The 18,105-nt window shown below is 37.8% G+C and overlaps 1 long non-coding RNA gene across 1 annotated transcript; it reads right to left on the bottom strand.

Moving 5' to 3' along the window:
- Nucleotides 1-4,624: 4,624 nt before the first annotated feature.
- On the bottom strand, nt 4,625-6,759 carry LOC125244951. The gene is made up of 3 exons (XR_007179407.1): nt 6,501-6,759; nt 6,133-6,421; nt 4,625-6,046 (listed from the first exon to the last, which is right to left on the bottom strand). It is a non-coding gene; the product is annotated as an uncharacterized LOC125244951 (long non-coding RNA).
- Between the last annotated feature and the right edge of the window lie 11,346 nt (nt 6,760-18,105).

Genomic DNA, 18,105 nt, shown 5'->3' with positions numbered 1-18,105 from the left:
TTACACCAAGGCCCACCTCCTCTCTGAATCAACATGGCACTGTCATGATCATTACGGGAGTGCCCTTGTCTGCCTCTAGAGGGCCTCCTACCTGGACTTTCCTCACCCCTTTTGTGATGCATTTCCCATAACACTCCTGGACTCATTAATTGCACCCAGCTTTGTTATTTAATTAGTGTCTGTCTATTTATACTCAGTGTTCTGCTTTTGTTTGTGGTTCGTTGTATTGTGTTACTGCATTTGTATTTCAGTGTTATTACTTTTAAACCCCATGTTATTATTTCTTTAAAGAGAAAACTTAAGATAGATTTAAACCTTTAGTTATTTTTGCAAACATACTTTGCAGACATTCTTTACTATTTAAAAGTACACACTTTGCTCAGTAATACAGTAACATAAAGGATTAGTTCGCTTTCAAATTAAAATTTCCTGATAATTTACTCACCCCCATGTCATCCAAGATATTTATGCCCTTCTCTCTTCAGTTGGTTAGTTCAGTAACTAATTGTTATATACTTGCACTAGCATATTGTATATGACAATTTAGTTCAAACTTTGACCTGTGGAGGGCAGTAATACACTTAGCAGTGTCTACACTGCTGGAATTCAAATAGAGAAGAAGAAGAGAGCTAGTTCAAGATGAGCATTTATGGTTAAAATGTATAAAATTTTAATTATTTTTTAGAAAATGACTGATCGTTTCTCTAGATAAGACCCTTATTCCTCATCTGGTATCGTTTAAACTTTAAAGCTCTTTGAAGCTGCACTGAAACTGTAATTTTGACCTTCAACTGTTTGGTGCCCATTGAAGTCCACTATAAGGAGAATAATCCTGGAATGTTTTCATCAAAAACCTTCATTTCTTTTCGACTGAAGAAAGAAAGACATGGACATCTTGGATGTTATCTATCAGGAAATTATCAGGAAATTTTAATTTGAAAGTGAACTAATCCCTTAAATAAGCACAAGTCAACCTGCCATACCAAATAAGACCACAGGGAGATACCAAAAGACTGAATTTAAAAATTGTGCGGATCCATTCAAAATTATTGACATACAACACATATAACACCACTGATCCTCGCAAACTTCTCCAAAACACGCTTGTTCGGCGAGCATACGTTATAAAACTCTCACAGTACATTAATTTTGACAACTACGCAAATATATTGAACTGTGTTCATGCAGAAATATGATGTTATGGTGATCAGTGAGTCGAGAGCGCACATGTACGGTTTGTTTGCGCATCAATAATTGCGGACTTGCGGATTCCTAATGTACGACTGCTGTATGTCACTGTAATCATCTTTACCTTCATTACTATTGTCTTTTTCCAACTGAGAGAGTTTGTGTTTTGAGCCACCGTTCAGTCAGTATTTCACAGCAGCATGATAAGAAACAGACTGGGCTGAACCGAAACAATCACAGAATACGTACGAGAGAGGTGGTGCCTTGTTTTAAATATATTTTTTAATTAATTTAATTTATTAAATGTAACGTATTAATAATTAAATCAAGGAATTATATTAATATATTTAAATTAATTTTAATTAATCTTGCTGTAATGAAGGGTCAACAGAGTGAAGATCCATTTGCAGCTTTTATTGAATAGCGTACAAAGCAGACGGGGCAAAGGCAAGGGCATAGACAGAAACAGGCAAGGTGGCAGACAAACAGAGTCAGGTCACAGGCAAGGATCAGGACAGGCGGCAACACAATCAAAGTCCAGTAAACAGGCAGGAATCAGGGCTGGCAGCAAAGGGTCACAGAGAATAAGCAGTCCAAACGGTAACAGGTAAACAGTCCACAAGAAAACGCTTAGAAATGATCACCAAGGCAAATCAAGACTTCGCGATGTGTATGTGTGTGTGTGTGTGTCTTAAATAGTGTGAGTGTGATGCAGTGCAGGTGTGGGTGCAATCAGTCCCAGGAATGAGGGCCTATGGGTAACGTAGTCTGAATGAGAGATGATCAATATTCAGGTGATGACTCCCTCCGGCGGCCCGGAGGAAGAGTCGCAGGAGCCATATTTGTGACACTTGCGGCCCACCTGGAGGATCACTGAGGACCCCTAGTGGGTAACCACTGATACCCTAGACCATCCCCTGTGAAGGCTTCATCGACACGACAGCCAGTGGCACAGATCCTCAACAAACCCAGATACATACCAGTGTAATGAATCTGATGTTCAACCAGATGGAACTGGATTAAATATTTTTAATGTTCCAATCCTAACCTTACTTATGACCTGAAATGTTGCCCGAATCATAATCATGCACTGTTCGTTGTTGGCCAGAGGTGAACTGGCCCCCCAGATTGAGCCTGGTTTCTCCCAAGGTTTTTTTCTCTATTCTGTCACCTGATGGCGGTGGTCTTTCATGCTGCTGTCGCCTCTGGCTTGCTTAGTTGGGGACACTTGATATTCAACAATATTACTGATCTTCCTGCATTTACATCATTGCATGTGAACTGAACTGAGGTGGACAATGTCACTGCTGTTTTCTCCAGAGCTGCTATATAGATAAATTAAATAAATTAATAACTAATGATTTTTACAATGGAAATGAATCAATACTGAACTTACTTTAGCTGGACAATGCTTTCTTCTAGAGCTGCTGTACAGCCAAAACAAACTTTGTTAAATTATTCACTAGTTATCATTGTAAAGCTGCTTTGACACAATCCACATTATAAAAAGCGCTATAAAAGGTGGCTTGACTTGGCTAAGATCAATTTCTATTTTATGAGATTACTTCCTCTTCTTGGCTGGGTTACATTTCTCCATGTTGTAAACTCTGAATTTTTATGGGCTAAACAATATAAATGATGATTTTTTTTTAGCCACCACATTTATCAACGTATGATCATTTTTACATTGGCAGCATACAAATGTTAGATGAATCACCTGTTAACCCTGTCGTAAGATGATTTCTGCTCTTGTTTTTACATTAGATTGATAAATGAGGCCCTTTATGTAAGTTGTTGTATATCAACAGCATCTTTCACATTATTCACTTTGTATTCATTTGTTAATTTAACTGTATGGGCATACAAGTGTAGGTGAACAATTTACCTTTCACATTGTAGAAATATGCTCAAAACGTCACCAAAGAGAGGTTCCTCTTTCAAGTCATGGTTTAAAGCAAGTACACAACCAGCTTGAAAAGTCTGACCAAACTCACTAACGAAACAGTGCAGCATGTGACAATACAGCTAAAGGCTTTCATGTTCACAACAAACACTACCCCTCAATGTCTTGGAAATTTGTATAAAATTTTATACAGCTTGAGCTTGTCTTTTCAGAGGACCGTGCTTCCTTTGCACCAAAATTTAATAGCTATTCTCCAGTAAAGAGTCTTAAAATTATACTTTGGTGTTAGTGATTTGTTTGGCTATAGAGTTTTATAGTAATTATATAGACATCAACAACTGTCTGCTTTATAATCCAAAAAATGCATTTATTAATCAAGTGCAGAAGTGTGTATCAGCCACAGTCCATCTACAGAACCTGTTTATAAACCTGTGCTTTAAAACCAACTAACTTTCCCTCATCCCACATCATCTCAACAGTGTCACATGTGCACCAGATTTTAAGAAGGTTCCCTTTGTAAGGCGTTTATTAAAGAGTAATTTAAATGCATTAAATCACTTACAGGCAGTTATAACTGCATGAATGAAAAGGGTGACTACTGAAAAACCTGCCAAATAGTCAATCATTTTAACTCACGTAAACACACAGAGAGAGGCGTTTCAGATAGTGCGCGAACTCCGACTTGATTCCTCTTTCGTGTCTCCATGCACTTGGATGGACACAGATTGGCTAATCAGGAGCACCGGGAGAATTCCCGGTGCGCCAGTCTGTTTATTTGGCCGCGAGGGCCGGTGTTGTCATGGCACTGTGTTGAAATATGGATGCTCTAGAAACTGTGGATGCGGCCAAATGTACTAAGCTGAGTAGCCTAACTTTTTCCTAAAAGCCATTAAGTGACGGATTTAGGTCTGGATGGCATAGGGCGGCACGGGGCACCCGTGCAAGAAAAAACAAACAAACAATCAAACAAACGAATGTGCGGTCGGGTTTTTACCGCTCATTTGCACGCAACATCAATGATATCATGTCACTCGGTGGGTAAATTAACCTGGACTCGGAGTGTGCGCCCGGAGAACACAACTCACTCAAAAGTATACGAGAAGAAGGGATGAGGTGACGTCTGTAGGGACAGCAGGACAAGTTCTAAATCAACGCTAAATTATGGTAAGGCAAAAGGTCTAAGCCACCGGAGGCCAATTTAAGTAACGTAAATAAAAAAAAGGGAAGAGGGGAAAACATGCAAAAGATAAAGACATGTATGCAGCTTACTCATATCGTAATAATAGTAGGCAAATAATAAAATATAGGGCCTATCACTTGTTATGTTGCTTGCTATGCTATTACACATTGGCCAACAATATTCATTTCAACTAGCTTAACCAGACAGTAAAATGTGATTTTGTAACATATGTAACTTTTTTTTTAAACAAACGCAATAGCCTACTTTAATATTTTACTGTAAAGTTGTGCAGTTTTGGGGGATTTATGGTATTTTGTGTTATTTATTTGCCTCAATTTGTAATAAATTAAGTATATGCATTTATATAAAATAGCAAAATTTTATGTTAAATCCACTTTAATAAAGATCTACATTTCTAAATTTCATTCATAGTGATAGACATGAAAAATGTGTCTGGGTTTAGTGGATGATTACTGCCATCTACTGGAAAGCAAATAACATGAATTTTTAACTACAGCCACTAGATGGCTAGAGAATTAATCAGTGGTGCACATTATAAAATCATTATTATAACTATAAAAATAACTCTATATCAAATTTTAGCATTTTTTTGTACTATCATTTGTACTATCATGGGTATTTGAAGATATTTTTGAAAAATACAATTATTTACAAGGCTGTAGAGAACAGTGCACTATTGCAGACTTATATACTGAGGTTTTAATTACATTATTTTAATATAGTCAGTCGTGAATTAAAGTGGGCCGGTCTAAGGCATGAAACTCCAGGGCTGAAAATGAGTCCCAATCTGGCCCTGGACACATACATAATTATGTTAAAATAACCGTCTCTGCAAATATTCTGTCATACTGCACCTGCATGAGTCTGTTGCTGACTTTGCTTAGTAGAAGGAAGCATTTTTATCTGATGAAGAATGGTTAAACATTTGTAAAACACAGTATACTACCTCCAGCTCAGGTCAGTGGAGAGAATTCTCATGGAAGAATATAATAAGATTTTTTTATTACTCCAAAAAGAAAACATTTACAGGATGGTAATCTGGAATCTGCACTCTGTTGGAAACAATGTAATAATTCCATGGCTGATTACTTTCACATATTTTGGAAGTGTCCAGCAATTCAATCGTATTGGTTAGAGGTAACCACTGAAAATTGATATTGGGATTCGAAATTGAGAACAGCTTTGGTATCATATATTTAGGAAACATACCAACTGATTTTAATACACAAGATAAGTACCTACTCAAACTATTATTGGTTGCTAGTAAAAAAGTAATAACTAAGAAATGGTTGCATGAGAATCCACCAACAAAAGAAGAATGGATAATGATTGTAAAAGATATGTATGATAAGGAGAAACTCACCTTCTCTCAAAGATTAAACATGGATACATTTTACAAGTACTGGCCAAAATGGTTAAAGTATAGGAGTGTGGATAGAACATAGTGAGATATTGTAAGTGTACTGTAATGTGTGTAAAGTATTAGATGTTTAAGTGTTAGATGTTTAAAGATACAGTAAATCTTAACAGACATTGCAGTGACAAGTAATAATAATCATGTTGTTATACTAGGAGTGTGTCTATGCCACCGCCATGAACGCCAGCACAAATCATATTGTTGGTGACTTGTGCATTTGTCTGTATTCCCCACTGGATGTGGTGATTAATACATTGTGTCAGGTTGTTATGGCACTGATTATAGTCCTCCACAAAAACGTCAGCCTGCTGCAGAGCCCCAGGATAAGGTACATTCACTGGACACAGACACACACACACATCATTATGATGTCTTTATCTGAATATATTAGTCAAATCTAGTTACTGACAAGGACACATGTACCTTGATTTGCAGTTTGTCCCCAGCCTATGATCCGACTACTGGTGCCAGTAGGGAAATCACTGCTGTGAGCTATCAGACACACTGGACTAATATATTTATTAAACTTGACTTTATCAGACAAGTGCAGCAGAGCGATGTCATTGTCAGAATTGTCAGTCAACCGATCGTAGCCGTTATGAATGTGGATACTTTGTACATTTCTCACAATTTCCTTCTTATTTTTTCCTCTGCTGTGTCATCTTTCCCAAGTACACACGTACAGGTGTCCTCAGTAACAATGTAATCATCCCTGTAAAACAAAAATAGTGCAAGAGCAATCACAAAAGGCAGGTGTTTTAAATACTGTATGTGTTGATATGGCTTCTTACCCAATGAAACAGTGAGCTGCCGACAGCACCCACTGACTGCTGATGAGGGAACCTCCACAAAAATGGCAGGTGGGATCGTGCAAACTAACTATCCACGGCCACGCCTTCTTCTGGGCATCATCACCACCCATGATACGTGGGTACAACGGGCCATGTGCACAAACTGTGAGAAAGAGAGACACAAATATTGCATAGGCTCCTGATGACAAAGTCTGTAAAGATGTAGGTGCAGGTATTAAAGGTGCAGTAAGATGTTAGATGCTTTAATAACACCTGTCAAATTTAACCACTCTCTGCAGAAATCCTCCCTCCAAAGACATGACAATCATGTAAGACAAATGTGATATTTCAGGACAATGTTCTTACCTTGGAAACATATGAGCAGTGCCAAAGTCACACAAGTCCTCCACATCTTCACGCAGACTCTCTCTTACTGGTAGGATGGATGTCTTTGGTAGTTTGCTCCTCTGTGTCCTCACAATACCTTTTAATAATGTCTCATATCTCTAGTATCTCTTATCACTCTTCTGCCCAGTCATTTGTCACGCCCTGTTTACATTTTCCACAGTCATCTTTTATTCCTTGTATTATTTCAACTGTTAGTACAAAATTTAGTTATTGTCTGTTGTCTCATTCCACAAATGCACAGCCATTGTTCTGTTGAAACTGTTCAAAACATACTGATCATCATGATCCTGCATGTCTGAGCACATTCAACTTTTGTACAGTTTGATTTTCATTTCTTGTGCAAGTTTGCGACGTTTAAATAAAAGCTAAGGCTGAAGTGTTTTTTTTTCTTCTATCATTTTTTAATTATATTTATTCCGCTTTTCTTTTGCCAAATAAAAATACATCAAATAGATAAGCAAATTACTGTGAATGGATTGAAATGTGAATGTCTTGCTTAAATGGAAAAAAGGACATTCTCTAAAAAACAGTAAACACTTCAGTAGTATTTTCATTTTTACATAACCAACGGCTTGAAGAAATGGCATATGCTTCACACAATATCACATCAGTGGCAAACAGAGATATCACAACTTTACTATTCAAGAATAGTTCGATAGTTTTGCATGTTGACATAGAGAGAGTATTTGCATGTCTATATCTGTAAGTACAGAAACAATTCCTTTTTTCTTTCTTTGTGGAAGCACATGCAGTTAAACCCATTCTCAAGCAACCCCCATTTTGACAAGGGGCATAAATGACATGCCCAAAATAATAAGGCTACTGCGCAAAAGTCATTCTATATTACACACACACATTATATATATATATATATATATATATATATATATATATATATATATATATATATATATATTTTGACAGATATATAAATATTTTGACAGATGATAATTCTTGTAGCCCAGTCTAACCACAAAACCAGTTATAAGTATAAGTAGCACGGGTGTAGCAATAGCCAACTATACATTGTATGGGTCAAAATGATTGATTTTTCTTTTTTGCCAAAAATCATTAGGATATTAAGGAAAGATCATGTTCCATGAAGATATTTTGTAAATTTCCTACCGTAAATATATCAAATTTATTTTTGTGAGTGGATATACATTGCTAAGGACTTCATTTGGACAATTTTAAAGGCTTTTTTCCCAATATTTAGATTTTTTTGTACCCTCAGATCCCAGATTTTTAAATAGTCGTATCTCTCCAAATATTTTCCTATCCTAACAAACCATACCATACATCAGTGGAAGACTTATTTATTCAGCTTTCATGTAATGTATAAATCTCAATTTTGAAAAAACAAAAACCCCTTGTGACTGGTTTTGTGGTCCAGGGTCACATATGACTAATGTCAGCTATTGCATTTAAGGATACGTTGATGAATAAAATGACCAATAAAATGTGTAGCCTATATAAAATATTGGCTACAGTAGCTATATTGTGAACTTTATTTTATTTAATTATTTAGATCAATTCTCATCTAATTGATGGTAATGCATAGATATTGGGTGCATCTGAAAAAATCCAGGAAGATATGGAGGTAGGAATGCAACAAGGCACATCCGAAATCAACGGCTGCATCCGAAAACTGGAAAATACTGCCTTCTGAGGACACATTTCAAGGTAGGAAGGCATCAAGGCATGTCCGAATCCAATGTTAGCTTCACTTCCTGTCTCTGAGATACCTTCATCTGATCATTTTTGAAGGCAGCATAGATGTATCCTTAGCTGCCTATTATGGAGAGAGTATTACAGGGCACTTTGTCTTAAAGGTGCCGAAGAACGCTTTTTCACAAGATGTAATATAAGTCTAAGGTGTCCCCTGAATGTGTCTGTGAAGTTTCAGCTCAAAATACCCCATAGATTTTTTTTTTATTCAGTTTTTAACTGCCTATTTTGGGGGCATCATTTAATATGCGCCGATTCAGGCTGCGGCCCCTTTAAATGCTTGCGCTCCTGCCCCCGAGCTCTCGACTCTATATACATTGCATAAACAAAGTTCACACAGCTAATATAACCCTCAAAATGGATCTTTACAAAGTGTTCGTCATGCATACTGCGGATCATGTGAGTACAGTATTTATTTGGATGTTTACATTTGATTCTGAATGAGTTTGATGGTGCTCCGTGGCTAAAGCTAACATTACACACTGTTGGAGAGATTTATAAAGAATGAAGTTGTGTTTATGAATTATACAGACTGCAAGTGTTTAAAAATGAAAATAGCGACGGCTCTCTTGTCTCCGTGAATACAGTAAGAAACGATGGTAACTTTAACCACATTTAACAGTACATTAGCAACATGCTAACGAAACATTTAGAAAGACAATTCACAAATATCACTAAAAATATCATGTTATCATGGATCATGTCAGTTATTATTGCTCCATCTGCCATTTTTCACTATTGTTCTTGCTTGCTTACCTAGTCTGATGATTCAGCTGTGCACAGATCCAGACGTTAATACTGGCTGCCCTTGTGTAATGCCTTGAACATGAGCTGGCATATGCAAATATTGGGGGCGTACATATTAATGATCCCGACTGTTATATTGAGATTCGCCTGTTCTTTGGAGGTCTTTTGCACAAATCAAATTTACATAAGAAGGAGGAAACAATGGAGTTTGAGACTCATTGTATGTCATTTCCATGTGTAGAACTCTAATTATTTAACTATGCCGAGGTAAATTCAATTTTCAATTCTAGGGCACCTTTAAACAATTTTGTTGTGGTGACGGGTCATAAAATCATTAAAGCCATTTTCTGAAAGATATAATCGATAAAAAGAATATGCCTGCTGTGAAATGGACCATCGGTTACTGTGGTGAGAAACCTGAAAGCCAAAAAGATAATTTAAAAAAAAAAAAAATATATATATATATATATATATATATATATATATATATATATATATATATATATATATTTATTTAGACAATATAGAATATTACTCAATATTACACGTATATTAAAAAAACAACAACTTGAAACTGTCCTCCAAGAACTAATCTCAGCTTCCAGCAGTCAAAATGCAGGTTAGTTCCTGAGTTTCTCAAATGATTCTCGGTGCCCTGGGAAATTTTCTGAGGTTGAAACATCTTAGCAGTACTGTATACTGTACATGTGTGTATCAAATTAGTCCAAAAGGAGAATTAATAAATTATTAATTAATTATGATGACTAAAATTACTTGGATGAAGTAACAGATTTAGTCTTAGGCGTCCTTCCTACGCCAGTCCAGTGAATATACCCATAGACTAGAATATTATTCTCTTGATATGTTTCAGTTTAGTTTGGCTCAAACCCTGGTTTCATCACCATAGTATACGCTCCATGGCTAACCTGCCCCAGGACAGATTATGTTCTGGGTAAGAGATCTGGACAATCAGCTGTGAGCTGAGAAATCTTTTTATATTGTATTAATGTGTGTGAGACACAGGAGCTGCTGGCCTTCAATTGACCAGGCAGATGATTTGTCTTTTCTTTTTTCTTTTTTTTTAGGTGGTGGTGTTTCTTCACCAATTGCTGTGGTCTACTGTGTGCACCGGGGCTCTTTCTGGGCACATGAGTGTACGTGTGCAGGGTAAATTAGGCGATCATTTATCTTTTTAACAGTCTGCCCTGTAGTTTAGGCTGCAGGGTGTTGGTGTAAGTCTTCGTCAGACGTGACATTGAATAATGTCCCTGCTCTACTGAAATTTTATTGTGTTTTATGCTGCTGTAATAAAAAATGTCATATTTTTGGACCAATACCTGTGTTATGGGTAGGCTTATGGGTAGTTTACTTGGATGAGATTCCCAGGGTGTCATAGTTAGGCATTAAGTGTATATGTAGTTTTTTTTCTAGTTTTGAGTACATTAATTTTGTTTATCTGTCTGGACCAAACTGTCCGGCCACATATGGTTATAGTGCCACTTAGTCAAAAGCAGATGTGTATTTCCCGCTGCTGGTTGAAGACGTACATCACTATCAGCACCTCTGTTCCTATACGAATTCCAAAACACCCTTGTGGTAAGACTGCACTTTTTCTATTAAAAGGACAATATTTACCCCCTAAATTTATCCAGTGCATTTTTAAAAAATCTTTATAAATACCTTTACAACATTAATAATGTTTAAAAAAAAAAAAAAAAAGTTTTGATAAAGAAATATGCACTGATGCTAAAAATGTGAAAAGTCTTAAAGGATTAGTCCACTTTCAAAAAAAAAAAAACATTTCCTGATAATTTACCCCCATGTCATCCAAGATGTTTATGTCTTTCTTTCTTCAGTTGAAAAGAAATTAAGGTTTTTGATGAAAACTTCTTACAGAACAAACACAGCGCCAGTTCCTTTTTTTTCCATAAGTTGAATAGGGAAGGCGTAGGACAAACAGCGTAAGCTTTTTGAAGAATACGGAAGTGCAGTTTTGGCGGAAGTACATTCAAGGCGATATTTTGTGTTTATAAAGCATATACAGTATTTTTTTAGAAAATGATCGATGGTTTTGCTAGATAAGACCCTTATTCCTCGTCTGGTATCGTTTAAAGCCCTTTGAAGCTGCACTGAAACATTTTGACCTTCAACCGTCTGGAGGCCATTGAAGTCCACTATAAGGAGAAAAATCCTGGAATGTTTTCATTTAAAACCTTCATTTCTTTTCGAATGAAGAAAGAAAGACATGAACATCTTGGATGACATGGGGGTGAGTAAATTATCAGGAAAATTTTATTTGAAAGTGAACTAATCCTTTAATGCGTGAGTCATCGAGAAGCAAGTGGTTGTATTTATGAATGAATCATTGAATCAATGACTTTCTCGAACGATTCGTTCAAAGCCACAGATTCGTTCACGAAACACTTGGGACTATTTATTTCATTGCAAAATAGAGCAAATACTGAAAATACTGTGTAGAACATCACTTAATATTACCCTTTTGTTTGTTGAACTGTTCTATGAAATGAATGTCACATTTGCAATCGTGTGGATATTTAGATTTGCATTCTTGCTGGTATAATATTGTCAACATTAAAAACAAGAACTCACAAAAGGTGAACCTTTTGAACCTTAAATGGATCTCTATGCACCTTCTGTGCCAGGCTATTTATTCTTCATGCTAGTAAGTGCTACATTGTCGAGAACAGAAGTAATGTAGCATGATTTGCTATGACAGCAGACTCTGACGTAACCTATATGCACCCATATGCTTATGTGGAAATGGATGCAGTCAGTTTTGACCACAAAAGATTCAATTCAATTCAATTCAAATTTATTTGTATAGCGCTTTTCACGATACATATCATTTCAAAGCAGCTTTACAGAAAATGGATGTCAACATTACAATTTAAAGAATGTAGTTAGCAAATGATATACTTCAGGTAATTAATTACAATCACTGTTAGCAGTTTAACTGAAGGTAGAAGCAAAGAGCTCCTGGAAAATGAATTACATTAACAATAAATTAGGATATAGAGATTGTGCAATGTGAATGTTGATCCAGATGATTGCGTCTTCTGAAGTCCTCGCAGGAGTTGGCGCCGTCTCTTCATAGGTGTTGGTCATCTGAGGTCTTCTTAAGAGGCTGGATCCAAACTGAAGCTGAAGTCCTCTCTAGTCACCTCAGGGCGGGTGTCCCGAGGCAAAACAGAAAAGCAAAAGGAGAATAATTAGCGTAGCTGCTGTTCATAAGCAAAGATAGTCATGTGTAGTTGATCTGGTATGAGATGCATTATGTGAATGCTTGGCTAAAGAGATGCGTCTTTAATCTAGATTTAAACTGGGTGAGCGAGTCTGAGCTCCTAACATTATCAGGAAGGCTATTCCAGAGTTTAGGAGCCAAATGTGAAAATGCTCTCCCTCCTTTAGTGGACTTAGCTATCCTAGGTACAACCAGAAGTCCAGAGTTTTGTGACCTTAGAGAGCGTGAAGGATTGTAGGGCGATAGAAGATCGGTTAAGTACACAGGAGCTAAACCATTTAGAGCCTTATAGGTCATTAGCAATACTTTATAATCGATACGGAACTTAATGGGTAACCAGTGTAGAGATGATATGATTGGTGTTATATGATCATATTTTCTTGACCTGGTAAGAACTCTAGCAGCTGCATTTTGTACTAATTGTAGCTTGTTTATTGATGAAGCAGGACAACCAGCTAATAATGCATTACAGTAATCTAGTCGAGACGTCATGAAAGCATGAACTAACTTTTCTGCATCAGAAATAGATAACATATTCCGTATCTTAGCAATGTTTCTGAGGTGGAAGAAGGCTGTTTTTGTAACATATGAAATATGATTTTCAAAGGACAAGTTGCTGTCTAATATAACACACAGGTCTTTAACTGTCGAGGATGGAGTAACAGTACATCCTTCTAGATGCAGATTGTAGTCTGAGAGATTCTGTGTACAGGTTTTTGGTCCAATAAGTAATACTTCAGTCTTATCTGAATTTAATAGAAGAAAATTACTAGTCATCCAATGTTTTACTTCTTTAACACACTCTGTCAGTTTGGATAATTTAGAGATTTCATCTGGTCGTGATGAGATATATAACTGAGTATCATCGGCATAGCAGTGAAAACTAATTCCATGTTTTCTTATAATATTGCCGAGTGGCAGCATGTATATTGAAAATAGCAGAGGGCCTAACACCGATCCTTGCGGCACTCCATAGTTTACTATCGTGATCTTAGATTTTTCCCCGTTTATATAAACAAAATTGTGACGGTCTGATAGGTACGACTTAAACCACCGCAATGCCTGTCGCTGAATACCAGTATAATTTTGTAGTCGATCTAGGAGTATTTTGTGATCTATAGTGTCAAACGCAGCACTGAGATCAAGTAACACTAGTATTGAGACACAGCCTTGGTCAGAAGCTAGGAGTAAGTCGTTTGTAATTTTAACGAGCGCAGTTTCTGTGCTATGATGAGACCTGAATCCTGACTGGAATTTTTCATAGATAGCGTTTTTTTGCAAGAAGGAGCACAATTGGACCGACACCACTTTTTCTAGTATTTTAGACATAAATGGAAGATTTGAAATGGGTCTGTAATTTGCTAATACGTCTGGATCTAATTGTGGTTTCTTAATGAGAGGCTTAATAACTGCTAGCTTGAACGGTCGTGGGACGTGACCTAGAGATAAAGACGAGTTGATAATATTGAGAAGAGGCTCTTCTGCTACAGGTAACAGTTCTTTCAGTAGTTTAGTGGGTATTGGATCTAGTAAACATGTTGTTGGTTTAGACGCAGTGATAAGTTTATGTAGCTCTTCCTGTCCTATAGTTGTAAAGCACTGCAACTGTTCTTGAGGGGCGATAATTAAAGCTGAATCATAAAACTCTGTCAAAGGTTGTACATTTACAATTTTATTTCTGATACTTTCGATTTTTTCATTAAAGAAATTCATAAAGTCATCACTACTAAACTGTAATGAAACATTTTGTTCTGGTGATATCTGTTTATTTGTTAATCTAGCTACTGTACTAAATAAGAACCGTGGATTGTTTTGGTTATTTTCTATGAGTTTGCGGAGATGCTCTGCCCTGGCTGCTTTTAGAGTCTTTCTATAGCGGGACGAACTGTCTTTCCACGCGATTCTGAAGACCTCTAAACGAGTTTGTCTCCATTTGCGTTCTAGATTACGAGTTTCTCTTTTGATAGCGTGAGTAATACTGTTGTACCAAGGTACAGTATTTTTCTCTCTAACCTTTTTTAATCTCATCGGTGCAACAGTATCTAATGTACTAGTAAAAATGGTGCACATGCTGCTAGTCATTTCCTCAAGATCATTTGCGTGTTTGGGTACGATGAGCAGCTGAGACAGATCAGGCAGATTATTTGTGAATTTATCTATAGTTGTCGGGAGAATTGTTCTGCCTAGTCGATATCGTGGCGCAATTTGACAAATATCATCAGTATGCAGTACGCATGTTACAAGGTAGTGATCAGAGATGTCATCACTTTGCGGTAGAATTTCTATATCAGTAGGATTTATTCCATGTGATATAATTAAATCTAGAGTATGATTAAGACGGTGAGTGGGTCCAGTGACGTTTTGTTCGACCCCAAATGAGTTTAGTAAATCTGTAAACGCAGCCCCTAACGTATCATTTGTATTGTCTACATGAATGTTAAAATCTCCAACAATCAGCGCTTTATCAACGTTGACCAATAGGTCTGAGAGAAAGTCTGCAAACTCTTTTAGGAAATCAGCATAAGGCCCTGGAGGTCTATAAACGGTAGCCAAAGCAAGAGATAATAGCGACTTTTTACTTATATCTGAGAGTGTAACATTTAGCATAAGAATTTCAAATGAATTAAACCTGTAGTTTGTTCTCTGAGTAACATTAAGTATCTCTCTATAGATTGTTGCTACACCACCGCCACGGCCAATCAGGCGGCATTTATTTTTATAACGGTAGCCAGGTGGACAAGACTCATTAAGACCAAAATAATCATTTGCTTTAAGCCATGTTTCAGTAAGGCAAATTACATCAAGACTATTATCCGTGATAATTTCATTTATGATAACTGCCTTAGGTGTCAGCGATCTAATGTTTAGTAGCCCTAGTTTTAGAGATTGTTTTTGTTCAGTAATTTTACAAAAATCTGGTTTGATCACGATTAGGTTTTTTCTAGATCCTTTATTTTTATTGTTAAACCTCACTATTCGGGGAATAGACACAGTTTCTATAGACTGTACTACACTCACATTTCTATCAATGAAGTGGGCAGAACACAGGCTGTGATTTGAGGTTTGACTTACTAGTCATATGGTGCGAAGCGTCTTGGAGATGTTCTCCGACAGAAGATCAGCTCCGATGCTGCTGGGGTGCAGGCCATCAGCACGGAAGAGCCTAGGACGCTCCCAGAAAAGATTCCAATTATTTACAAAGAGCAGCTTCTGTTCATTACACCAAGACATCAACCATTCATTTAAAGCAAATAATCTACTGAACCTTTCATGTCCTCGTCGGTACGTCGGAAGCGGTCCGGACACGATGATCTTCGTCGCGGGCGATGTGGCTCGTACCGTCTCGATCAGGATTCTGAAGTCCTGCTTGAGCACCTCCGTCTGCCGCAGCCTGGTGTCGTTCACCCCCGCATGCAGCACTACAGCTCCGATGGTCTCAGCACCGTTGAGGATCGCGGGAATCTGCGCAGAGACATCGAGAACACGAGCACCAGGAAAACAGTGACTGCGCACCTTACCTTTGGTTGTGGTAGCGTGGACGTGGCGGACGATGGAGTCTCCGATGACCACAGCGTCGCGTTCTGCCTCGCGAAGAGGGGAGAAGCGGTTCCGTGTCGAGACGTCGAAGACCGGGGGCGGCGGAGGAGAGGTCCTGGTCCGAGGCCTGGCTCACGTCTTCCGCTGCTGAAGCACCCAAGGTCCCTGGTGTGACGGCGTCGGAGTGAACGAGGGCTGGGATGAACGCGTTCTTGGTGCTCGGGCCCTGTGCAGAGAAACACACGGCGTAGAGGAAGCAGGAGTGTTAATATCGCGCTGCAAACTTACCGAGGGTTGGTGAGCGTCAGCGCGAGAAGTTTCCAGCGCTGTCTGCCGCTCGCGTAGCTCGGCTTGCTTCTCGAGAAGGATCCGGATCTGCCGCTCCACGGCCTCCAGTTCCAACTGCACCGCATGCAGCTCAAACGTGTCCTCACCTGCACACAAAGGTAGAGAAACATCCAATACACTCGCCATTAGAGTAGATGAAACAATAATATTGTGAGAGAGAAGAGTACAAACGCTAGCGTAGCGTGGGCGTGGCACGCCGCTAATGCTAACGGGCTAAAGCTAGTAGCGAAAGTTCGGGAAGTCGGATAAAACTAGCAATATCAAGGTAATCCAAATGTTTTTATATAAAATAATGTTGGGGATGTGTTCCCCCACCGAAAAAGAAAGAGTGATAGATTATAAGTTAGATTTTACGAGGCAAAAACAAACAATTAGGAATCAGCTCGACGGAGCTCTAGCTCAAACAACGCGGCAGCAACAAACAGGACGTCAAGATGTGTATTTTGATTGGATCTCATGTATTTACAGCATTGTGCCTGTTAGAAATACATTCTCGGCTTTAATCTTATTTTATGGTGGGAAAGAATTAAATGAATGGGAAAACTCCGCATTTTGATTGCGTACCCCCTCAGTTGCCTCATGTACCCCAGTTTGAGAACAACTCCAAATTTCCTTTAAGGGTTTCATGAGTTTCTCCTTGGGCAGAAGAGATTTCCATTTAATTTTACTAAAAGGTTATTCTGTATGGAAATATTTGTATATCTCAACGGACATGCAAAACTATTTAGTTAATCTTGAAAGGTTAAGGGAGATTGTGATATGTCTGTTTGCCATCCTGTGGTGCGTTTCCCAAAGCCAACTATGGTCACAAGTTCAGCCATTATCAACAGAGTTCAATGGATCTTATAATTGCTAACGCTGCTTTTTGGGAAACGCACCATTAATGTGATCTGAACTGTTTGCTATAGCCTTAAATCACCACAAAAAACTGTTTTTCTCTGAAAACACTAAGGTCGTGAGATTTTAGGTATTGCCGAGGCTTCTGCTTTTCAGAGAATATTTTCCTTTACTTGTAACAAGTCAAAGTCTGTCTTTTTCATCTCATAAGTATTCACTACCAAACTCTTCATGCCTTATTGTTAATTTTTGTTTGTCTGGTGGGATTTATTCCTACATATTAGTCTTTTAAAAAGTTGAACTGTAAACACAGAACACAATTTCATAATAATAATGAATTCAATATTCACTATTATTAAATAATATTTTTCTTATTATTTATTTCCCATGGCTAAAAAACTTTAGCTTTTTTATTTTAAATGTTCAAGCACACACTTAGAAAGAATGTGCTAAAACTGACTCAAACTGTGTTCAGTTCTTCAGTTCATCAATGGGTGAGTTTTGGGACAACACTTATTTGTTATATTAACAATATTATAATAAAAAATTCACTGGCTCTGCACCCCTAGTATACCTAAACTCATTACTTCAGACCTATGTGCCCTCCAGAAGTTTGAGTTCTGCAAGAGAACGTGCCTTGTTGTGACCTCCCAAAGAGGCACAAAACCACTTCACCTAGACTGTTCTCTACTGGTGGATTTACCTCCCTATCTCAACCCGAATTGCTGAGTCTAGTCA

The sequence above is a fragment of the Megalobrama amblycephala genome, linkage group LG14 (genome assembly GCF_018812025.1).
Source record: "Megalobrama amblycephala isolate DHTTF-2021 linkage group LG14, ASM1881202v1, whole genome shotgun sequence".
Classification (NCBI taxonomy): Eukaryota; Metazoa; Chordata; class Actinopteri; order Cypriniformes; family Xenocyprididae; genus Megalobrama; species Megalobrama amblycephala.
This window is presented reverse-complemented; position numbering and strand designations above follow the sequence as displayed.